Raw genomic sequence first — 13,196 nt, forward strand, 5'->3', positions numbered from 1 at the left:
TCGCGCCCGCGCCCCCCCTCGCGCCCCCCCTCGCGCCCGCGCCCCCCCTCGCGCCCCCCCTCGCGCCCGCGCCCCCCCTCGCGCCCGCGCTCCCCCTCGCGCCCGCGCTCCCCCTCGCGCCCGCGCTCCCCCTCGCGCCCGCGCTCCCCCTCGCGCCCGCGCTCCCCCTCGCGCCCGCGCTCCCCCTCTGTGTCTCTGTGTCTGTACGACATTTCTTTCATCTTTAAAAGCTAAAGCAATAACAAAGTAAATGGTTCAATTTTTATAGACACTGCCACATTATCATACAAGCTTAGTCAAAGTATAAAGTTTTAAGAACCACTTTGTAGCAAAACAAACTATTTAGCACTTGAGGATTTATTCTCCAAATATCTGCATGTGCTGCTATTTCAAAACAAATACAGCAAATGACGGACATCCATTACTTTGCTGAAACACGTTAGTCCCAGCTTGATTGAAAGGTCTGGTTTTGAGCTGAAAATTTCACAACATTGGTTAACATATGGTCAAGACATTGCAAGTCTTTGCAGTTTCTGCTATTGTGCTTTAAAGAAACTAGATGATTGATACTTCCATTACCCTATAGTAGGAGTTCTTCTAAAAGGGTGGAAAGCAACGGACAGAAGACCTATCTAATTTTTTTGCATGCCGTATTTGCTGTGTAGGGTCCATTGTCTCTATACAATGCACAGTGGTGAATATATCATTATCTCGTAGCAATATGTATGGATGATTGGAATGCAGTTCCACAGATTGGATGTCGGGTGTAAAGATTGCGGACTAGAAGGCTGTACTTACTGTTTTTCATTATACCTGCGTCCACAACACTAAGGCGTGTCTTTTAAATGCCTTGCTTAAGCACTTTTAAGTCCTTGTAGCTGCCTTTGAAGCTAAACTCAGGCCCACCTTCAATTTGCATTCACTTGACAATGTACATCCCAACTTTCCTGGCTCTTTCTCCCAAGGTGGATGAGCAAAACAGAATTCTCCTGCTACATGCCTGAAGCTTGAAAAACTACAAATGTTTCAAGCTCTGTTTTTGTTTGGATGCTGTCAGGCCTTCTCACTTTTTGCAATTGTTTTTATTAAACGGCCAATAATGTCATAATTAAATTTGGCAATAAAACACAACCTAGCTCTCAAAAAGAATGAAGTGTGTTATTTGGCAGCACGTAGAGCAGGCACATGATGGTCACTCGATCTTCGAGATTGATTTGGGGCCACTGCTACCATTTTGAACTTGCTACTCCAGGCAACACAGTGACTTAAGCCTTGCACAGCTGGACACAATAGAATGAAGAAACCCCTTATCCAGCAATCCTCAAAGGATTGTGGACTACCAGTAAGTTTCCAGGTTATTTAGATTGACTGTGAGTACATTTGCTTTTGGCTTTGGAACTTTCCTATTCTTGCATACAGTTGTTGGTGTTGAACCATCTTGTGCAGAACTACTATTTTGTTCATTTAAAATGTTGGGTTGAAACATGTAACTTCTCAAGATATGTAGCTGGTTTGGCCGCCTCCTAACAATTGTGTATAAATGAGAGGGTAAATGCCTAAGAGCAAGTAAAGTTGCTGAAAGGATGGGAGTTTTTGCCAGGAGACCACATCCACTTTTTTTTCCTAGAGCAATTCTCTCACCTCAACTTGTGTGAGCCAATGCATGAGACATCGTCTGCTCCCTGAAGCAGTTATGACAGCTCTCTGCCTTCTGCTAAAGCTACAGCTATAGTATCAGAGCAAGGCAAGGACAAATTAGCTGGATTGTTGACAGCTAATCAATGCCAATGTGAGTGTTTTCTTGGTGTCAGGCTGGTAACACTGCTTAACTATAAACCGAACGTTCAAATGCTAACAGATTGTCCGTAGGTGTTATAGGCATTGCAAATTGAGCACTGGATGAGGATTGAACACTTGAAGTTATGTCGTTTAAAGGTGAACGCAGTCAATCTGATGAAGTTAAAGTTGTTAAACCACTTCCTGCACTGCTTTTTGCACCAATGTTCCAGGCATTGCCTCTACTACTTACATGCTTCCAGTGCCTTCTGAATTTGTCTGAAGGGTCTCTTGCTCCCAATGCAGATACACAACATTGGAGGTGACTTCTGTCAAGAGGAGAAACATGCCACGGATAAAATACCAATGTTATTCTACTTCCAAACTTAAAAGTTCCATGGACATGCACAGGAGATGCATGGAATCTCATGGCAGGAACGGTTTATCATTGGTGAAACCTGCTTTCCACTGACAATGCAACAGGCTCAGGCCGTCTACAAAAGAACTGCCAGACAAATCAGGAGGCTGTCGTGCCCACAATGTCGCTGATAAATCTGTTGCTGTTAACATAAGATTTTGGAGCACAGAAGTATTATAGGTGTTTTTCAAACTTTAAATTTCATTTAATGTGTATTTCATGTGTTGATTTCACTTTATTCATGTATGCACCATCATTATTTATTGAGACCAGCTTACTTCAGAGAACAGAGGAGTTAGAGGTATTTTTGTTGTAGAAGGAATAATGTTTTTGCATTTTTTTGTTTACTGAATGTTCACATATGTCCAGCATTGTAAAGGACACTATGCAAGAGAACACTCAGCAGGGATATTTGATGTGCTGCATGTGAACTTGAAGCCCTGTAAGGACTCTGCCAGTCACGATCTTGAGATTGACTCATTTTTAGGTCTAATTGATTTCTTTCTTAATTTACTGTCCCCAGTACCACACGTATGCCAGGACCTTCCCATTTCACTGAGCCATGCCTTCCCTGACTCCAATCTATAACACCATTCTCATCCCAACTTGTCCTTGTCCGATCCTGCCTTTGTTTTTCTGCTGCTTTCTCCCACTGAGTTCAACTGAGAAAGGCACTGACCTCAAACGACTGCAGAAAGTTAATTGTTGCATTCATGAAGTTCCTGTGCATTTCTGACTAAACCATTGCTTTACAACCTGCCATCTGGAAACCAAAAAATTAATTAATTCACTCCACACACTGTTTTGTGCTCTTATGGGCTCCATAAAACACCTAGTAGAAGACTCCCACCACTCCATTCGCTCCACCCAAGAATTCCTGAACACCATCAAAGACACCAAGATAGAAGAGGATGAAGTAATGGTCTCCTTTGACATAACAGCCCTGTTCACATCCATCAACATCAACCTGGCCAAAGAAACACTGATGACACTATTAGAAGAACCAAAGACACATACATCAGACACCACCAACCTCATCAGCAAGGACAACATCATCAAGCTAGTGGACCTGTGCCTCACCACCCACTTCACTTTCAATAACAAAACCTACAGACAAACTAACGGTACACCCATGGGATCTCAGATATCAGGGTTCTTAGCAGAGGCAGTAATGCAGAGACTCGAACAAACAGCTCTGCCAATCATCCAACCCAAACTTTGGGTCCGCTATGTGGATGACACCTTTGTCATCACTAAACAAAACAAATTAGAGGAAACCTTCAAGACCATCAATAATACCCTCACTGGCATAACATTCACAAAAGAGGAGGAAAACAACAACAAACTGCCATTCCTAGATGTCACAGTAGAGCGAACAGTCAATGGGGAACTTCAAACCAGCGTCTACAGGAAAACAACACATACGGACCAAATACTGAACTACAGGAGCAACCATCCCAACACCCACAAACAAAGCTGCATTAGAACATTATTCCAACGAGCCACCACACACTGCAGCACAGAGGAACTACGCAGATCAGAGGAAAATCACCTATACAGCATATTCAAAAAGAATGGGTACCCTGTGAACACAGTCCGCCGATTTCTCAGCAACAAACCCAAACAAACAGACAAAACGGGCTCAGAAACCATAACCACGCTCCCCTACATCAAAGACATTTCCGAAATGACTGCCAGACTACTCGGACCCCTTGGCATCAGGGTAGCTCACAAACCCACCAACACACTAAAACAGCAGCTAATGAACTTAAAAGGCCCTATACAGACAACAAATAAAACGAACGTCATCTACAAAATACCTTGCAAGAACTGTGACGAACACTACATTGGACAAACTGGCAGGAAGCTAGCCACCAGGATACATGAACATCAACTAGCCACAAAACGACATGACCCACTATCACTAGTATCCTTACATACAGATAAGGAAGGACACCACTTTGATTGGGACAACACATCTATCCTAGGACAAGCCAAACAGAGACATGCACGAGAATTCCTAGAAGCATGGCATTCCAACCGGAACTCCATCGACAAACACATTGATTTGGAGCCCATCTACCATCCCCTGAGAAAAAGAACAGGAAATGACATCACCAACCCAAGGAAACCTAAACAGATAAATAGAAAGCGGAACATAACATCAGCGCTTCGTCGGAGGCTCACTGATGATGTTACCTAGAATGGTGACAAAACGTCTGAAAACTAATCTTCCAGCTCAGCGAGCAAACTTACATCCAGAACCTCAACCTGTGCTACAACTCTTCTCCAAAACTCCATAAAATACTATCCAATGCCTATTTGCATCAAAACCTGCAATGAATTATTTATAAAAAAATCTTTGTACTTGTTTCTTTACATGTTCAGCCATTCGTCAAAGTGTCACAGATTCAAATTTTTAAAAAAAATTTCCACTATTGTTTGCACGCAGACTGCAGCTTTCTTTTCAAATGTGCAGCTTTTAAGTAGCAGTTGATAGTATCAATATTGGACCGCCTGTGCAGGTGTGCAATGAAAACTGGAACCTGTTGGCTGCAGGTTGTAGTTGTTTAAGTCAGGAGGCAGAGTCATTTGCACAGCAATAAACAGACGTGATTAATAAATTCCAAATATGAAATCCTCATACCCAATCCCCTTGAATTTTCAGAGTGGCCTGTAAAGGTCAACTTTAAACTTAACAGCTCATGCTTTGTAGCTGGAAGTCAGTCCCCATGTGCATCCAATGTTAAGGAATTGACTGAATGACTGATTTATTTGATACTTCATACCCCTAACATTTTGAGTGTTTCACCTATTTAACTTTTCAGGATTAATTATTACTTCAGTTATTTGTACGCAGCAGCCATTTTATTGACAAAATCCCAGGCACATATTCTCAATCAGGCTATACTTGTCTATTCAGATCGCTTGTGAAATGCCAAGTGGCTATACACAACACACACATTTGGATTTCTCTCCTTTAAATGCATGAGAAACACAGACTCTGACAGTTAACCGGAGGTGCTCTGGCCTATGCAAATATTCTTGCCATTCCCACAAAATGACCTTCTGTCCTAATTTTCTGCCTGTTTTGTCAGTAAACAAAACTTGAAATTCACCTGGGCTTGAGCATGAAACACTTTTAGCTGGCTAAGTCCTTTATTTGTTGTGGTGTGCCCCAACCAGAAAAGACCAGGGAAAGTTTGACAATGTTATTTTCTTTAATACAGTGAAGGAAAAAAAATGCGTGCAGAAACATGCTTTCCTACTATACCACTGAAACAACCATGTAAGTTGTTCATGCAGAGGTTGTTTTGTGAGCTGTACCATTTTCAAAATGAAGAATTACATGATACCCAAGATTAGACATTAAGAATCAAACATGAAGTTCCCTGAGAATTGATTTCTTTTTATTAACATCTCTTACATTTTAAAAAATTGATTTACAAGAAATATTTAGATGGTGATAGTTTAGCCATCCAGCTATAAGTCATGTTTTAAAGGAAGTATCTTGTCATAGTGAAACATGATTTCTCAAACAATTTACTAAAGGCTTTCATGACTAAATACTTTACTGAAGCAGGTGTTATATTTATATTGTTAAAAAACTAACTCTAAGCAGCAAAAATAACTTGATATTAAAAACCTTTGGAGTACATGCAAAAGAGAGCATAGGCATTAAAGGTTGGATGACTATTTGTAAAACATGATCTGCACTTGTTTTAGTCTCTATGGGGGAAAAGCAAGTACCACTGTCTACAGTGCAAAAATTGCTATAGTTCCTCAAGTGGCTAGCCTTGAAGGAGTCAGTGAACTGAAATTATTCACCAACAGAGGAGTGGCCATCTCTCAACTTTGTGTCACCTTAAGTTTGCATGTGAAATTTTTGCGATTTTGATTGAAAGAACAATTTCAAAAGCACTTGTCTAAAAGTTTAAAATTCCTGCTATCATCGAAACAGAAATTTGGACCTTTGTGAAAGTGAAAGGCACATTTCGTCATGCACCTACTGTCCGTCAGAGCTTGCACACAGCCACTCATTCATTGGCACTGGGTCAAAATCCTGGAATTCCCTCCCCAGGGACATTATCAATCTGCCTACAGCAGTTCTGCAGACCACAGTGGTTCAAAAAGGGAGCTAAGCACCACCTTCTCAAGGGCAGATAGTGATGGCTAATAAATGCTGGCCAGGTGGTGATGCCATATTCCACGAGTGAATTTTTTTTAAAAAAAGTTACCTTTTAGTAAGGGATTTCGTGGTAGCCCCATACCAGAAATATTTGCATAAAACCTTGAGGTTTTTTTGAAGAAAGAGTCTCTGATTCTTGGCATCCCTGTTAGATTGGTTATAAATGCAACCAAAAACCTGGAAAAATTAGTATCATTTTATTATTTTCCATAGTTTTAATATATACAAGGATTAGGAATGGGTATCCTTTCATGGTTTTAAAACATTTAAATGGGCATGAAAGGTGTAGAAGCTGTGGCAGACTTGCAACTTGCCTCAAATTTCTCCTTAACTCCCAAAATGGCACTAAGGGGAAGGAATTGCCACCTCAAAGAGGAATTTTTGGATTGGAAAATAAATTATTTCATTAGCGGTTTATATTTATAATCCAGAAATGGAATTAAGGCCAGTAATTTGCTAATCCTATCTGACACAGCATTTTAAAACAAAAATATCTTACATTTAGGTGAGTCTGTCTTGAAAGATATCCCATAGCATTTTACAATCAATTATATCCTTCTGAAATGTAATCTTTGTTGTATTATAGGTGATCATGAAAATCCTTCAACCATTATACTGGTTCTGTCTTTTTCCCTGGGTTGTTGTATGTAAAAACAACCCACGGGAAAAAGACAGACCCACTATAATCGTTGAAGGATTTTTGTCTTAATTGCGCTGAAGAAAGGTTGTTAGATCCCAGAGAGTCATCACCCTTGTTTATCTTGATATATCTAAATGGTGGGGCAACCTCCTGGCCTGGTGTTGCTTACTCCCAGCCAGTGTGGCGGTCTTTCGTCGGTACGTGGCAATCTCTCAACAAGGTGTGGACTTCTGGCCTCGAGGTGATTCCTCAAAGTGTGGTCCCACTGTGGCTTAATATTTAAGAAAGACTATAATGTTTAAAGTTCCAGGTGTATTTCTTTATTTTCTACTTAAATCTAAGAAGGTCTGCAATGTGTGGCTACTAGCCTTAGTTTGCATAGTTTAGGCTATACTGCAATGCTGAGTTTTTAAACTTAGTTCTTCCTACCTAGTTCTTAAGATTCTGTACCTAGGTACTTGTAACTAAAATAGTGCCTTGTGTGATGACATTACACACTTTTCACTGTACTCCTGTAATTTTGTACTTGAGCACAAGCAGCAATAAATCAAAATGACCTTGACCTTGGTGCACAGCGCAGTTTCAACATTTGTGATATGAATCTTGGAATCAGTACAAAGTCTGAGGTAGATATTTAAAACTACAAAAGGACAAAGACAAATTGCCAGAAGAAGTGACATTTGGACAGGTACATGAATAGGAAAGGTTTAGAAGGATATGGTCCAAACACAGGCAAATGGAACTAGTTTAGTTTGGGAAACTAGGTCGACATGGACAATTTGGACTGCAGGGCCTGTTTCCGTGCTGTATCTGTGAGAAGTTGCTGAGCTTAACAGGTGACAAACAACATTAATATGAATGAATTATGAAGTGACAATCTTTGGTACAAAGAATATAAAATGATGGAATAAAATAAAGGATACGATGCTAAACGGTGTGCAGGAGACCTAGGTGTCTATCTGTTTAAGTCATTAAAGATAGCAAGACAGGTTGAGAAAGCAGCTAATAACGCATGCAGTATCCTAGGCTTTATGAGACGGGCAGAGATTGTAGGAATAAAGAGGTTATGTTAAACCTGTCAGAGATAGCAAGAACTGCAGATGCTGGAGTCAGAGAGAACAGTGGGAGAGAGATCCACTGAAGTCAAATTCTTCAAGCAAGAACTCTCCCACTGTACCTAAAACATCAACTTTCCTGTTCCCTCAATGCTGCCTGACCTGTTGTGTTCATCCAGCTCCACACTTTATCTCTGACTCCAGCATCAGCAGTTCTTGCTATCTCTGAGTAAGTTATAACTCCACTCCGAAGCCTCTTCCAAGATGGTCCACCTTCAAGAAGTTGACCTCAGTGGATCTCTCTCCCACTACCTGAAACATCAGCTTCCCTGCCCCTCCAATGCTGCCAGACTGTGGTGGACAAAGTCAGAAGTCACATGACACCAGGTTTATTTGAAATCCAAAGCTTTCATAGTGCTGCTCCTTCATTAGGTGAAGCGTACGGAAGTGGACAGGCACAGAATTTATTAACAGAGAGATCATTGTAAGGCAATTCCAAGTAGTTAAGAGTGTCAAAATGTAGTGCAAAGGGTGTGTGTGGAGTCTCGACAGGCTGAATAACAAGTCTACAGGTGATCGAAGTGTCAAACAATGTGAATAAAGTGTCAACAACTGAGTAGCAAGTGAAGGGATAACTTATGATCAGATAAATTGAGGCAGATAATGACAGTAAATCAAAAATAAGTTGGTGCCAGAGACAAACCAAGTGCTTTGCTGAAATAACACGATAGTTATAATAGTCACATGCCAAGGGTTTAACCAAAATAACAAGTAATCCAAATTGTACAAACTAATAAACTAGAGAGATCATAACAGGTTATCAAGGTGATGACGTCAAAACTGAACAGTAAGGAAGGTTTTACAAACACAGAACAGTGTGGTGGGGTTACATGTAGTGCAACATGAACCCAAGGTCGTAGTTGAGGCCATCTTCATGGTTATGGAGCTTGGCTATCAGTTTCTGCTCAGTGATTCTGTGAGGTATCTTGAAGGTTAGTTTGTACAGTTTTGGAGTACCTGTTACTTTGGTTAGACCCTCACCCTCGTCATGTAACTCTTATACCTATCATGTTATTCTAGCCATTTGGTTTATCTCTTGCACCTTATTTTTGATTTTTTTTTGTAATTATCTCTCTGCCTCAATTAATCAGATCATATGTCATCCCTTCACTTGCTGTTCAGCTGTTGACACTTTACTCACACTGACACTTTTGATCATCTGCTGAGACTTGTTATTAGAGATAACAAGGTATAGAGCTGGATGAATACAGCAGGCCAAGCAGCGTCAGAGGAGCAGGAAGGCTGACGTTTTGTGCCTAGACCCTTCTTCAGAAATTTCCTGCTCCTCTAATGCTGCTTGGCCTGCTGTGTTCATCCAGCCTTGTCATCTCAGGAACTGCAGATGCTGCAGAATCTACTATCTCTGAGACTTCTTATTAAGCCTGTTGACAGTGCACTCACACAATTTGTACCATCTTCTGACACTCTTAATTACCTAGAATCATCTTGCAATTTAAAATTGTGTGCAACACTACTTCATCCTAAATTGGAGCATTGCCCCTGTTCCGGATACTGCGCTGTAGGAAGGAAGGTAATGCATTGGAAGGTGCACAATAAAGGCTTACAAGAATGTTTCCTCATCTCTGGAAACACACTTACGGTAGATTAAAGAAGTGGAAATGTTTTTCTATGTAGAATTCTGAGTGGAGATCTGATAGAAGTATTCAAAATCATGAGTGGTGTTGTCAGTGTAAATGGGGGGGGGGCGGGAAATGTGTCCACTGTTAAAAGTGAAGAATGAGAGAACATATTATTTAAATCTAAGTAAAGTAAGCCAAAAGATATGAGGAAAAACATTTTAACATAACTAGTGACTATGGTCTGGAATGCAGTGTCAAATTATGTGTCATTTCAGGCCTTCGAAAAGAAAAAGTAGCTATTTGAAAAGGAACGATGTGCACAGACATGATGGGCTGAATAGTGTCCTTCTGCAATGTAACAATTCTGTGAATCTGTGGTCTTTGCTGGCCTTGCATGTGACTCCAGAGGCACAGCAATTTAGTTCACCTTTAACTGACTTCTGAAATAGTCTAGCAAGCTGTTCAGTTGCCAAAAGTACATAACAGAATAAAATTTGATAGCTCAACTAGCACTGGAAACAACTGCACAACCAGATCTTCTACTCTGCAAGTCCTCCCTAGTAATATTTACGCCAAAACTGGGATAGCTGTCCCACAAACTAGTCAATAAACAGCCTGGCATAGTCATAATCACAGAATCATCGACTAGGCCAAGTCTGAAAGAAATTAATTTCCATAGAGCTTAATTGGAAGCACTTCATATTCACCCCACTATTCGTTTGGCGATCACATTGCAAAAAAAATGTTCTTTTTTCAAAAATTGAACATTTTGTAGAAAGTACTTTTTAAAAAATACACAAAGATAATGAAAACCCAGCAGGATTAGCTACCTCCAAGTCATTGATGCCAACCCTATTGTGCTCAAGCCAGTGAATGCATTCTTGCAATGAAGTATCACTATCGCAGACAAACACAGACTTGATAAAATTCTTTTAGAAATGAAATAAGCAATTTGTGAAAAGACAGTGAAGATTCCTTCGAGGAATTCTCAACAGAGAGTTCCATTCTTGCTCTGTCATCCCTAAACCTCCTATGCTCTAGTGAAAAAGTCTCAGCCTCTCCTGAAAATTCAAACTTTCCAAACCTGATAATGTCCTTCTAATTTTTTTTAACCCTCTCCACTTTAATAACATCCTTCCTATAGCAGGGCAACCAGAATTGTACACACTACTCCAAAAGCAGCCTCACCAATGTCCTATACAACCGCAACCTGATGTCTCAACAATACTCTGATCTGAACAGTGAAGGCAAGCATGCCAAATGAAGGGTCTAGGCCCGAAACGTCAGCTTTTGTGCTCCTCAGATGCTGCTTGGCTTGCTGTGTTCAACCAGCTCCACACTTTGTTATCTTGGATTCTCCAGCATCTGCAGCTCCCATTATCTCTGATGCCAAATGCCTTTTTCACCACTCTGTCTACCTGTGATGGAAGTTTCAAAGAGTTATGTACCTGAGCCCCTAGGTTTCTCTATTCGACAGCACTCCCCAGGGCTCTACCATTAACTGTATAAATCCTGTCCTTGTTCATTTTACCAAAATGCAACACCTTACATTTATTTAAATTAAACTCCATTTGTCAATTCTTGGCCCATTGTCCTATATGAACATAAAAAGTAGGAACAGCAGAAGGCACAATGTCCTTGTTTGCACGATTTAAGTTGGCTCATGGCTAATCTAATACCTTGGCACCATTTTAACACTTTTCCTTGATATTTTTAATATTTAGAAATCTGTTGGTCTTTATTTTGAATATACACAATGAATGCCTTGCTACAGCCCTCTTGGTATAGAATTCTAAAGTATGATTAAATTTCTCCTCTTCTCAATCCCAAATGGGCTACTTCTTGCTTTGAGGCTGCATCCACTGATTTTTAAACACCTCCAGCAAAGAGAAACATCCTTCTAGAATCAACCCTATTGAACCCTGAAAGAACTTTGTCTTCTTCTATGAGATTACTTCTCATTCTTCTAAATTCAAAAGAACGTAGCCTCAATCTCTCCTCAGAATAATTCTTCAATTTGTGGAATCAATCTGATGAACATTTATTGCATACTGTCTAATGCCAGTATACCCTTTCTTACATAAGGAGATCAAATCTTTCAATAATAAAATTACAGACATTGAGAGGGCAGGTTTATGTTGAAACTCTACCAGATTATGAGCAGGACCTAATTTATAAACTATCAGATGAATGCCATGACTGCCTTCTGTTGTGGAACAGACCAATTTCCTTAAAGCATATTAAGGACATAGCCTAGACCCTAACTTTTATTTTAGTTAAAAGTAAGGTGCTGTGTTCTAGATGTGTATTGATTAGCCAAACTACTAGGCATTAAACAAAACACACTTTATTTTTATAATATAGTTGAAATACAAACAGAAAAGAAAAATTGGCATAACTTTTCTGAAATACTTAGTAAAATAATATATATTTAAATCCTAATCACCAATTGGTCTAATTTAGCAGCATCCCAAAACACACCTTTGGCAACGGCAAATTCAGCAAAATATATCTTTCTTACATGCTATCTCTAGTCCAGGAGACATGAACACCAAAAGAAACAATCCAGGAGCAGAGAAAGGATGCATGCTTTTTGCTGGAGCAGAGTAAGAGCTGTAATGCTATGTGGTTACAAGGCCTGCTGTATGGAGTAACATCTATGTTATGCCAACAAAAAAGACCCTGAATGACCTGTTGCCTGCCACTTAAATGCACCACCCTGTTCCCTGGCCACAGTCTATGTCCCTGGCTTCGTACGGTGTTCTGACCCTGCAGCCCTCCGGACTCAATATACAGTTCAATAACTTTAGGGCCTAAACTCTTCCATGTCCCAGCCCCCAACCACACACACCAGACCTCATTACCACATAGCCTGCCATTACACACCCCCTGTTGTTAGTCACTAATAGTCCCCATTAACAACTATTCACCTTCTCAGCCTGGGAGTTGATAGTTATCAACTCTTTGTCTGTCCAACTGCCCTTCTCTCTCTTTTAGGATTTATCCTATTGTTTACTCCCCACTCCATTCCATCCCCTTTTTTGTGCACGTAAGCCACCATCAGTACTGAGGAGGGATCACCAGACCCGAAACATTAACTCTATTTTTTCCTTCATAGATACTGCCAGACTTGCTGAGCTTTTCCAGCAACTGTGTTTTTGTTGGTTGACTTTAAACTGCCCTCAGAAATGGCCAAGCAAGTCACTCAGTTGTATCAATCACTACAAAGTCTCAACAAAGTAATGAAGCTCAACAGATCATCCAATATCAACCCAGGCACCAGAAAAGACACAGCAGAAACAGCTCTGTCGACCCTGCAAAGTCCCCCTCACAATTATACACTGACGATGATCTAGGACAATGCGATCTCCTTGAGGCAATGGAAATAAGTTGACGAGGTCATCTTGGCCCTGATATTCTGTGTAATCATCCACCTTCCGCAGTAGAGCCCAGTTCTCACTTGAAGGAATTCTATTCT

The 13,196-nt window shown here is 40.5% G+C and overlaps 2 protein-coding genes across 2 annotated transcripts in view; both read left to right on the top strand.

Moving 5' to 3' along the window:
* lman1 (lectin, mannose-binding, 1) overlaps nt 1–342 on the top strand; it is a 71,096-nt gene extending 70,754 nt beyond the window's left edge. The window contains exon 15 of the mRNA XM_048543537.2: nt 231–342. The gene's annotated coding sequence lies outside the window, so the exon portion shown is untranslated. The remainder of the gene's footprint in view (nt 1–230) is intronic.
* Nucleotides 1–13,196, top strand: part of cplx4a (complexin 4a) — an 81,777-nt gene that overhangs the window by 1,822 nt on the left and 66,759 nt on the right. The window lies entirely within an intron of this gene.

This window comes from Stegostoma tigrinum, chromosome 1, assembly GCF_030684315.1.
Source record: "Stegostoma tigrinum isolate sSteTig4 chromosome 1, sSteTig4.hap1, whole genome shotgun sequence".
NCBI classification, from domain to species: Eukaryota; Metazoa; Chordata; class Chondrichthyes; order Orectolobiformes; family Stegostomatidae; genus Stegostoma; species Stegostoma tigrinum.